We start from the raw sequence: 12,780 nt of genomic DNA, 5'->3' as shown, positions 1-12,780 counted from the left end.
GGGTTGCTAAGGGTCTGTGACAGTGTTCGGCATGGTAACTATGAATTAGTAGTCAATGCCATGCAAATGAGGCAAGTAATAGTGAATCGCAAATGTCCCACCAGCCTAAGGATGTACCATACGGCGCAGCACTACAACACCGAGGAGTGGTCTGGAGGTATACATGACATCAGCAGTGGGGTGTGCCACCATAGCTGTAAGCACATTGGAGCAATGCAAATCCGGGCTGCCCATTGCTAAGCAAAGCTGCAGGATAGGGGTGTGGATGTAGGTATAGCTTTGCTTAGCTGAGAGCACACATGGTGCCCGAAAGCGCATGTGTATGTGGATGAAAATGTCCCCGAAACCCGATAAGCGGACGCACGTGCCACGCACCACAGCTCAAAAAGGAAGTTTAGGGGACGACAATAAGAAAATGATGCAGTAGGGTAATTGGAGTATAACTGAGCAATTAACACCTATAAACTCACAGTGGGCCATTGACAGCAGCTAACAAGGCTGCTAGCAGCAACCTGCAGAACAGGATAGGGTGGGTGTCGGATTTCAAAGAAAAGGGAACTGTCACCGCAGAGCAAAGCAAACCTGCAGTAGATCGGCTATAGAACACATTTTGCAAGACAATCCTGGTTTTGGAAAGTACAAAAGAAAGCAGGCTGCTGGATGCATGCCAGACAATGGGAAGGGAATCGTTAAGAAAAGTTAAGGCAAGGGCAAGAGGTAATCCATGGCAGCTAAATATAATTCAACACCAAAGGCACCACAATAGCAGTACCTGTGGTAAAACACATAAGATACCCTGCAGCTCTGATTGTACATACACACCCTATGACATCATCAGTGTTCAAAGCACAATAGTATAAAGTGTGAAGGCACCTCACTCACACTTGTGTATTCCCAAACACTGCACCATTGGTGTAAACAGACAGGGAACTTTTACAATGTACTTGTTAGGAGCTGCCATAGCTGTGATTCATCACCATGTATTGGAGACTGAAGGTGTTGTGGAGGATGATGCTGACAACCACCTCAGGCCCTGGAGGAGGAGAAGAGTGTTCAGACCAAGGGTAACCTACCAGGGGCTACATGATCTGGCGATAGCAGAGCATTACAGGATGGACAGGGACATCATACAGCAAATAGTTGTGCTGTGCCGGCCACACCTCAGAGCCAGAACAAACAGAGGGGAACCCATCCCAGTGGACACGAAGGTATGTGTAAGCTTGAGAATACTAGCCACAGGTACCTTTCAAAGGCCAACTGGAGATACCATGGGGATCTCACAGGCATCAGCATCCAGGGTACTCAACCAGTTCCTGGATGCCATGTTACCACATGCCAATGAGCATATATACTTCCCCCGAACTCAGGAGGAGTTGGCCAGCAATATGCATCTCTTCCACCATGTGGCACACTACCCGGAGGTATTGGGTGCAATAGACTGCACGCACGTACATATCAAGTCACCACCCAGTGAGCATGGTAGGCGCTACATAAACCGCAAGGGATACCACTCCATCAACTGTCAGGTCATGTGCAATGCCCAGGGCATTATCACGGATGTGTGTGCTGGCAGCCCTGGAAGCTACCATGACTCCCACACCTGGCATGCCTCACAGCTGTATCAGGTATTTGCCAGGGGGGACATCCCATATGGCCACCTTGTGGAGGATGCTGGCTATGCACTGGAGCCGTGGATGATGACTCCCATCAGAAATGCACACACACCCATGCAAGAATGCCATAATGAGGCACACACACAAACCAGAATCATCATAGAGCATGTGTTTGGGATGCTGAAATCATGGCTCCATTGCTTGGACATATCTGGTGGAGCCTTGCAGTACTCTCCAAGCATGTGTGCCCACATCTTTATAGTATGTGCCATGCTACATAATATGATCCTGTGGAAACAGCTGCAGCAGGGACATAATGGTGAAGGCCCTCACAGCCTACGGCAATTGCCAAGGCCATCACAGGCACAGAGGGATCAGACCATGAAAACCCTGTGCCAGCCCCAGTAGGCAGATGGAGGCATGCCCAATATGCCCACACCTTGGTAAAGAGGGAACGTATAGCACATACACTGACAGCGTAGGCCCCTACGGACTGACACACTTCTCCACCTGCACACACAGTAAAATGGATGGCACACACACATACGACCACCTGTAAATTGCAATGTATAGGTGGCCTACTGTGTGAATCCTACATAGGCAGCCCTCAGCTATTGCACACACAACAGCTATTGGAACAAGGAAAGTCAACACCTGAACAGTAAACAAAGCTAACAGCATATGTTGATACTGTATATATAGGTTACTAGGGACATCGATAGGTACATGCCCAATTGTCAGATGCCATTCATCAGCCTAGGAAAAATGTGTCTGCTGTCACCACACCATCAATTAGCTAACTGTCCCTCTGTGGAGCAGAGCCAATTGCGGGATCCATGTGTGTAACCACTGTTCCCCACCCACTCTGCATGGATTCCCTGGTGTGTTAATGAAGGGCTCCATATAATGTAATCAGGGATGTAGTGCCAAAGCATGGGGAGTACCCATGACAGGTATCTGTCACCCCAGCATTCTCCAGTTATGGTTGTGTCAAGGTGTAGCACATTACAGTGTGTGGCTCACTGTGACATAGATTCCCAATGCTGGAGCACATCCATTAAACATCACTTGGGCATACCATTAATAAGTCTCATCCATATGTAAACTAACTGAGTTACACATTTGATTGCAGTATGGAGGAACAGCCATAGTACAGTCCACATACAAAACACCATAACACTTGTACAAATCCCAGATGCCCAAGTGGTAAAGCCACTGACTGTGTCGTGCATGTTCCCGGTTCCACGTCCTGCTAGGACCGTTACGTAATCCCGATGGCACAAATAATGGATGTTGGATGCAGGTCATTAGAGCACGTTTAAGCACATGTTAGCGGGTTTATGCGCCGGCAAGTGACGATAAGCGTCATTTAAACATGACTACATGGATATGTGCAAAACAGGTTTAAGCTTTGCTGAATATCACGCAGATCATGGTCAAAGATGTCCAGAACAGGTGAAACCAGCATTATTTACCCCTGTACTAATAGTGCCTGCTCTGAAAGGTAAAACGACCACTGCAAGGAGTAGAACACACAACCATGTACACAATCACCTACCACTAAGCTACCCGAGATGTACCAATGGCAGGTGTGAATTGTGACAGGTTAAAACACAAAAGTGCGGAGTTCAGGAAACAGTATACACTGCCATGTACCCAAAGAAAGGTGTGTTCACTCTCTCTCTCTCTCTCTCTATATATATATATATATATATATATATATATATATAAAATAGAGATAGAAAGGGTGATAGAGAGATATATGTCAATATATACGGATATACATATATCTGCAAATATACAGATAGGTTAATGACATGTACACAACCATGGAGGTACAAATAAATAGGATACTGCTAACTACTGAATGCTTTATATACCGACACGCGTAATCATGAGGCTTAAAGACCAAAAGACCACAGTACTGGAACACTAGAACCACGGGTAATATTATCACGATGTTAAGGGACATTTAGTTATTGCTGCTGGTGCTGCGGTCCAGGTAAGTACTGTGTTTAAGTGTGTTTCTGATTGCTGTAGTGTGTGTAAGTGTGTGTTGAGGGTGTGGTGTGTGTTTCCATGGGACTGTAATGTGTGTGTGTGTGTGTGTGTGTGTGTGTGTGTGTGTGTGTGTGTGTGTGTGTGTGTGTGTGTGTGTGTGTTTGCATCGTGTGTCTGTTCGTGCTAACTCGGATGTAGATTATTACAGTAGCTGTGGTCATAGCCGGCCTTAGGCATACGGTTACCACCTGTCCCACTTTGAGAGGGACAGTCCCTCCTTGGGCAGTTGTGTCTTGTCAACAAATATTAAAAAGGGCAAATGTCCTGAGATTGTAGGACATAACTATGTCCCATATATTATGTAATAGTTGCATTAGTTATTCCTGTATCTAAAATACGTAATTGTTACAAGAAACATAATAAGCAGCTAAAGTGCTACAAGAATAAGATTTTATTTAGGACAAAAGTAAGTTCTATCCTTTGTACTGACCGTGGGTATGTGTCGGCCTGCAAACCCCGATGTGTGTCCTGCAAATGTCCCACTATGGCCATTTGAACCCAAGCCAAAGAGGTTCTGTCACCAACACAACTCCAATGAGTGCAAATATCTGTGACAGAAATACACGAGACAGCTTTCATGTAGTAACATTCCATTACATATCAATGTATTTCCGGAGGGACTGAAGGATCAACATCATCTGCATGCTATATAGGAACCAATTAACAATGGCTTAATGAATAAGCCTGCAATAACCATAGTATTCGTCTACTAAATGATAGGTCTTCAATTAGGGAAGGAACCCCCACACACATATGGAATATGTATAAATGCAGTCCCCACAAACCTTTATCTGCTATGTACACCCACCTACATTTCCCCCACACCCAATACAATTGCAATACAGACTGTAATAACATCACAAACATCCACTCACTCAATGACATCTGCAGAAGCGTTAACATACCTTGTGAAAGACACACCTGCAATGGCGCCATGTGAAATCGTTGCTGTTGTACAATGGAACAGACGCCAATGTTACAGGTTTTGTTTGCAATAGTCTCCTATCAGACGGTTGAGATAACATCTTCACTCACATGTAGAACTATATACTCTAGCCATCACACACAATCCACGGGGGACATGAATTCAAAATATCTGTGTCTCTCCATATAGCAGTTGCAATTCTTCACAACAAAACACATCCAGGCCGTCTTCCTCGAAGGTAGGGCAAAAGAACAATGCCTAAGTGGAGTATTCAATTATACCCCACTGTTGCCGTGTAATTGGCTAATGGAGTAGCTGCACAGCTGATGTGCATGTAATAATTTACCAAACAGTGTAACAGCATGAGAGCTAACTGAAATGGAAGAGCTACTCAATTATCCATGCACAAAGGACATGTAATAGCTTCACAGGTTCATAGTTAGGTACTATGCTGTCTGGCCAAGTCCATTTGTAAGCCCAACTACAGTGTTTTCACTGGCGGCACCTCCCTAGGTTAGTGTCCTGTGCCTGTGAACAGCAGAGCCATTTGTTTCCCACACCTGTGTACAGTACAGCCACTGCAGTGATCCCTGGCGTACATGTCTGTCTCCCATCCACCCATTGAGGTATCTCATGAAGAGTGCTATTGAGGGTCCCTGCCTGATGTACATAGGAATCGTGTTCCAAAGCATGGTGAGTGTCCAGTTGAGGAATGTATCCCTCCTGCACGTCCTACTCATAGTTATGTTTGGGTGGCTTTTGCTTATGTTGCTTATGTGGAGCATATCCATCAATATTGTTGTGGACATGGGCCTTGCATGTTCAGCAGAGGTCACCTCAGAGTATGCAGTATGCAAATGACTACAGTTGTGGTTTCTGTAGATGTGCTGCATACGTCATCCTTTGGAGGTCAATAATCCTGTTGGTGTGTTAATGTTGTGGTATTTAAAGCCGTTGCTGTTCTGTAAGGTACACCCCAAAAGGGGTGTTGTACCCTTGAACATGTTTCATAAGTCAGGAGTATAGAGGTACAATGGGTGCCTTTGTTCCGGCTACAAACCCATTACAGATTAGGATGGCCACGTAGAAGGATAACCACACCACCTTGGTAATATGGTTATCAAAGGAGTGGGGGCTATCTACTTGTGTACTAAGATCCCTTGTAATGTCTTATGTATGTAGGGGGCTACCACCTATGTGATAGTCTGTGGGTGATTGGTGTAATCCAAAGGGGATGTCTATGCACCTTGTGGCATGCAGCTTGAGGCCATGTTATCGACACCAGGTATCCGTCACAGTGACACCCTTATGGAGGGTGTCTGTATCAGCTGGTGAATCAGTCATGGCTCCTAGTTTGCAGTCGTCTGGAAACCTATTCAGGGAAAGTCCTTCTGTGCTAGCCTGTACCTCAGGGAAGCATATACCGAACATGTGGGGCCCTATGACCGAGGACTGGGGTATGCCAATTGTAACTGATTTACAGTAGGAACTACAGTATGCTGCCCTCACTGTGTGGGTCCTGTCTGTGAGCCACTTTGCATAACATCTCAAGACATAGGGGTCAATGTTCAGGTGGATGTGTATGTTGACAATACCAGAATGGGGAATGGTGTTGAAAGCCAATGAGAGGACAAGGTAGGCTGTGTGGACCTCCTTACCATCATCTACTACCTTAGTAACTGTCTCAAAGGACTCCACCAGGTGTAGGAGCCATGGTCTAGCCCTAACAAATCCAACTTAGGTGGTATCAAAGGTTTGGAGGCCACCAATGTCTCTGTGAATGACTTCCATGATGATGTGCCCCATAGCCTTGCAGAACAGTCTAGTCAGGCATATAGGGCAATAGTTCCTTTGGTCCATTGTCGCGCCACCTTTGTCGAGTGTGATAACTGTTGCTGTGTGCCATTCAGGGGCCACAATGCCTGATACAAGGCTATTAGTGAATATGGTGCCCAAGTGGGGAGCCATGTCATTCTGAGGTCTGTGTACATCACAGCCTGGGATGTTGGACGGTCACATGGAGTCTGTGTTCCAGGCTTTAGAGAGTGCAGGTTTGAACTGCATAGTTGTGACTGCAGGGACTTTGCATTGTTCCTGTATAGATTTGGGCCCTGTAGGGTGTGAGAGGGGTGCAAAGTTAGCATTGAAACTATCTGCCAGGATGTTGCCAATATCAGTCAGTTCTGTAATGTTTCTGCCTAACCATTGTATGTCAGAGCAGATGTGGGTATTGCCATCGAGAGTAGTGGCATACCTCCATAACGCTTTGTGGTAGTCCTTGGAATGTGTTGCAATAATGTTTACGTAACTAGCTTTGGAGGATGTGATAAGGGATCTCAGATTCCTACTGAGGCTGACCAGGGAGCTACTCCACCCATGGGATTGTACTCTACTTTGCAACAGTCTCCTCCTTCTGTAGTACATTATGTCCATGGCACTGGACCCCTAGAGTGGCGTCTGTTATCTGGTGGGTACCGTCATGGCTCTGTTTGGCATAGCATGATCCATGCAGTTGTGTAAGTGCTAATGAAGTGCAGTTGTGTATGTTTCAGCATTTGTAAATATATTGTCCATCTGCACGGGTGTCATGACGTTTAATACTGCTGTCATAAGAAGCCTGAAGTTGGCTTTGTAGAAATATTGTACTGTGTTTTCCATGAAGGGTGTGGTGCCGGGATGTGGATAACAAGGGTGATTAGCATACGTTCAGAACTGACCAACGAGGGGATAACCCCAGGTGTAGAACACCAGTCACACATGTTGGTAATACCCAGGTCTAGAATATTGTTGGCCTTGGTGGTGGTGTGTATAGGTTGACCCAGCCGATTGGAGGTTATGAATCCCAGAAAGCGTTGGCCTAATGTGTCGGTACATGAGTAGGTATCCCAGTTAAGTGCGGGGTAGTGTCAGTCTCACATCAGTAGTTCCTGTTTGAACCCTACTGTCCAGTACACCAAGAAATGAGGGCCGCTAACTGTGGGGTATGGTGTGGAATCCATAGCAAGCTACAATTTGTATAGCAGTTCTGGCCACAGTTAGTTGCACTTGGATTACCTGTGATGCATTGTGCTAAGCAACCAGCCTGGAGGTGTGTACAACCTTGTGAAATATGGACACACCTCTACCGTGGGTGTTCCGGTCCTGGTTACATGACTGAAAGGTGTGGTCTGTGTAATAGCCTGTCAGTGCAGGGGTGCTCTCCGGAGCCTAGAAGCAGTTCCCAGTCACTGCAGAGATATTGAATGGTCCATTATAAGGAGTGCCTCGGCTGAGTACGTTTGAGATGAAGATGTCAAGCATTGAGTAACATTACCCTCAGGTTTTGCTTGCCTGTTCCAGTTCTGGTGGTGAATATGTCATTTGAAATGTGTCTAAAACAGGCAGTCTAGGAGCAACAAGAGCCTTAGATGTTATCCGTAATCCCAGGGCTGACAGGTGCAGGTCATCTGTGCCAAAGCATCGTGTTTTGTCGACCATGTCATTCAAAGCAGACAGATACTGGATATCTTTGGAATGACACCAGAAGCATAGGCAACTGTTGAAGTGAATAATTCAGTCATTGTACTGTGGTATCGGTCTGGATGAATGCAGAATGCTTCTCATGCTTGGGCGATACCTGCCTGGGCTACAAGATCGGGGAGCTATTGCATGTCCCTGTACATGTAGTCCGGGAAGTTACATCTCAGGGCATTCACACTAACATGGAGAATGACAGTCATATTGTACCTGTTGAGGAGTGACCTGAGTGCATGGGTTATGTTGCGGATCCTGTTACCCAACAGCCAGATGAAAGTGACTATCGCCTTGTGTAGCCTGCTGAGTGGGACATCAGTGTGACCGCCTACAGAGTCATCTATGACTAGTGTGTTGGGTATGTTATAACACTGTATTGGCTGTAGTTGATGGGCACACATGAGTCTCTGGGCTATAAGTAATTGGTGTTGATTTTGGTGATGGGGGCTGCCTCTGTTGCCTACACAGAGTAGTATGGAGAGGCTCCGCAAATGTTGTAGTCTTACTATGTGTGCCCTGTGGTGGTGGAGATCTAATGAGACTATGTGATGAGTGGGGTGTGGTGCAAATGTTTAACATCCCCACATGAATGTCAGGTTCAGTCTGGGCTGGAGAGAGCATTACCTCCGGCATGGTTACATATGTGCATCTCCAACAGGCTGTAGTGTCATATGTTAGGAGGTGAGCATTGATTGTGTACATGAGACAATTGCTGTATTGCCTCATGTTGCCCATATTCATCATATAGACAGGCAATAACACTGGTAATTGACATTTGGACATGCCTGTATATTCAACCATTTCTCACAAGATATGTGAGGTAAGTGTGTACAACAGCTGTTGTACTGTAAGCAAGCTGGAAATGTAAGGACAAACAGTGTTTACCTGTAGGAAATGAGTAGGATTGAGTGCTATAGTAATTAGTAGCTCATGAAGTGCTTACATGTTCTGAACAAGTGCTGAGCATGAATATGCAATACAGATAGGGTGCTGGATAATATAAACTCACTGCCCCCCCAACAGGTACACAATCACATATTCATGAACACTACAGAGCCCCTGTAACCATAACTATGATGGTACAAGGTGCACTCAGGCTGCATGTGACCTGTCCACATCCCTGGTCGTATAATGCACATATGGCAAAACAGTTTGCTCTACACATACACTTCCATGTAAAACATAGGTTCATGTCAGTCTATGAAAAACACTGAATGGAGCACAGCAACAGTTATCACAACCCACAAAGTGGAGACGCCACTCATAATGGGAGGCACTGCACTATTACCCTCCTGAGTTTGGTCTGAAAGTCCATGAACCTTAATCAATGTAGATGTTGTTAGCAGTACAGATGTAGATGACATTACGGATGATTTCATATGTGAGGTAAGTCTGTATATATCTTAAATTATAACTACTTGCTTCCTCTATCTGCCTTTAAACGTCAGTGTATGTACTTGTTTCAACTTTGTATTTGTATTCATTTTTTGTAACCATGATCTTGGTGCTTTTCTCCTCGGGCCTCCACTGAAAATGGACATGTATCCAATTGGACTAGCCCGGTCAACAAATGTAAAATAAAAAAAAAAAAAAAAAAAAATTTCACACTGCATAGCATACCTGTGACATGTCATAGGACATCATCACCCATACTGTGTTCCACCTACACTCAGTATACTAGATGTACCTTCGTATGTCACAGGAGTGTGCTACCAGTGGCCTGTTGACAGAAGCAACACTACAAAAGGTGTCTGAGTGACATGTGCATATCACACCAGTGGCAGCTACAGTAAAACAGGGTTAATGTTTTGTACTCCCCCCTCATTGTAGCCCATACCACACAGACAAATGGGAGGCATCTGCGTATGTAAGTACGTGAATGGCCATGACCTAGGAGCAATAGCTGACTCAGTGTTGTGAACAACATACAGAATGGGCTTTGTGGGTGAGGTGCTTGACATATGTGCACAATCTGACAGCTGCTTATTGCATTGTCACCACTAGGTTAATAACCCTGTACCCATTAACTACCACCTAGGCAGCGGTCAACTTTATGGACACTGTGTGTAAGGGATGGTGCTGTGCAGTTTACCTCCCTGAGCAAGTGATGTCACCAGGCCTATTAGGTAGTCATAAGAGGCAACCCAAGTCATGACAGGGTGCCATCCATGACCATGGAGATCATTGGACAGCCATACTCAGCACTCAAGTGACCAATATCGGATCACATAACACCTTTAAGGGGCATTGGCCATGCTTGGATGGGTGACACCAGCCTTCACAATCCTCATCTCCACTATGCAGCATGCTGCCTACCCTGCATAAAAACATGTGCAACTCTGTGATGTTGGACATGCTACACGTACATATCCTGATCTGAAAGACATACGTCATGGACAGCCACCTTCCTAGTACAAGGATCGCCACATGCTGGACAGATCCCTGTGCCATACATGTTACATACTCCTGCCATACCATGCAAACCTGTCCAGCAAAGCTACACATGTCATCTCTGTTATACATGGTGCGATGACCGCATGGTAGATGTATCATTAACTGTCTCTATCAGTAATGTGACACTGATTCCCCTGGCAGCAGGAACATGGCTGTCAGATACAGCTAGAAAACCTTTCATCCTATGCCCATACATGGCCCTGGGCATACACACTACTACATGACCTTGGCTGTACATGCTATAGTTGATAACCATCCCTGCGAATACCATCCGGCTAGCCATTTTCCCATGAGTATCACATGTGCAACACAGTAGATACATGGCAGGATATTGAACTGCTGTACAGTGCCGTGTAGATGTATATGGCAAAACACATGCATGTAAAGGTTTCCATGTGTATGTCTGCATTGTCACTGCTCATGTCCGTTAAGGCAGTGCATGTGTTGATATGTGACATATACACAGCATCAAGGTCAACAGCATTAATGTGGACACATCCAGGCATGTGCTGATAGGTAAGAACAACAGTACAGTCAAACAGACATGCCCACATCAAGACAGCATTCACATGGAGTATGAGCAATGTAATGAGGTGACACAAATATAGGGTGATAATATCCAATCCCCATCGGGTGTTACATGTGTGTGACACAAACATGTCAGTTGTGTCAGTGTCATGACGATTTGCAAAGACAACTGTGCATATGTACTAAATGTAATACACATGTATGTGTAGCTGTATCTCTGTGCATCTCTGAGATACTGTGACCTGTCTTCATCATTATGTCTTCCAGATAATGCCTCGATCACGACTGCCAGCATATAGCCACTTGGAGCATGATGCCATCATACCTTACCTCCAGGATAACTATGAGGTATTATTCAGCCATGTGCCACAGCATGCCCAGCAGCGTGATGACCTGTGGCAGGAAGTTCACAGGAGGGTTAATGATGTGGGTGGCCATAACCGCACCTACCAGCAGGTGCGCAGACACTGCATGGACCTGATCCGACATGCGAAACAGCGTGCCAATGCAATCACCAGGGAGCAAGGTAGAACAGGTGGTGGGACACCAACCCAGCCCCCACCCACACCTACCGAGGAGCTACTGGCCAGCCTGGGGACCCCATCAGAACGGCATCCACAAACTCTAGCTGCCATCGTTGAGGTGGGTGTCTCCCAACCACCGAGCCTGGAGTTGCCTGGTAAGTCACTACTGCACATATAACTATTATAGCCCATTTAGTTGCATGTGTCACTGTACAATATGTAATGTATCATCATATGCAAGGTATGTTTACACACATGCCGCATACTGGGGTATGCTACCCTGTGTAAGCACACATGTTCATACTTCATAGTATATGCTATGTACTGGTGAATGTGTTAACATGCACAGTGCACCCTGTAGCTGTCATACAGTCATGGATAATGATCAAACTGCTGTGTCACCCCTATACAGGTACCTCTGGTGTGCCGCACAGACAGCAGGCCATTGAAGGTGAGACAGTTATCAGTATCAGGCATGTTAATGCACAGATCTATTTGCCATGTGGCCAGTTAACACATGTACACATAATGTATGGTCCAGTCATGATACACAGGTCGCATCTTTCATCAATCACACCGGCTACCCATGTACAATATATACAAACTAAATGAAACACCGACATGAAACCCCAGTAACTGTCATTGCTAGATGTGTGGACAGCTGTGCATACAATGATGGAGGTGTTGTTCAATGTAGGAATATGTAGTATACATCGGAACAACACATGTGGGGTACGCAAACAGTACTACACAGTGAGTTGGGATATGGGCAGCCCACAGGATTCACCATTGTGGAATATGCCCCTGCAATGGATGCACACATTGTGATGTGCTATTTGACATGTCCCAGACATGTAGTGGTCCAGCTGCAACATTGTCTCACTATCCCATAAAACATACCCCACATACCAAACATGCAACCCTTTGTCTGCATAACCCTGTGGACAGTGGAGTATCTGACATCTATGGGTGTATGTCATATGGGACAACACAGACATGTGAGACAGATGGCCATCATAAACATTTGGCCAACACATGTTCACACATGGCCATGGAGGATGGCCAGAGACATGTAGCAACACACGGTAGATATGATGTGTATGTGTGTACACCCTATTGCACATTGACTACACATGGTCCAACTATAGCCTTTTTTGAATAG

Source organism: Protopterus annectens, chromosome 1.part2, assembly GCF_019279795.1.
Source record: "Protopterus annectens isolate FY-2018-M chromosome 1.part2, PAN1.0, whole genome shotgun sequence".
NCBI classification, from domain to species: Eukaryota; Metazoa; Chordata; order Ceratodontiformes; family Protopteridae; genus Protopterus; species Protopterus annectens.
Note: the sequence above shows the minus strand (reverse complement) of the source record.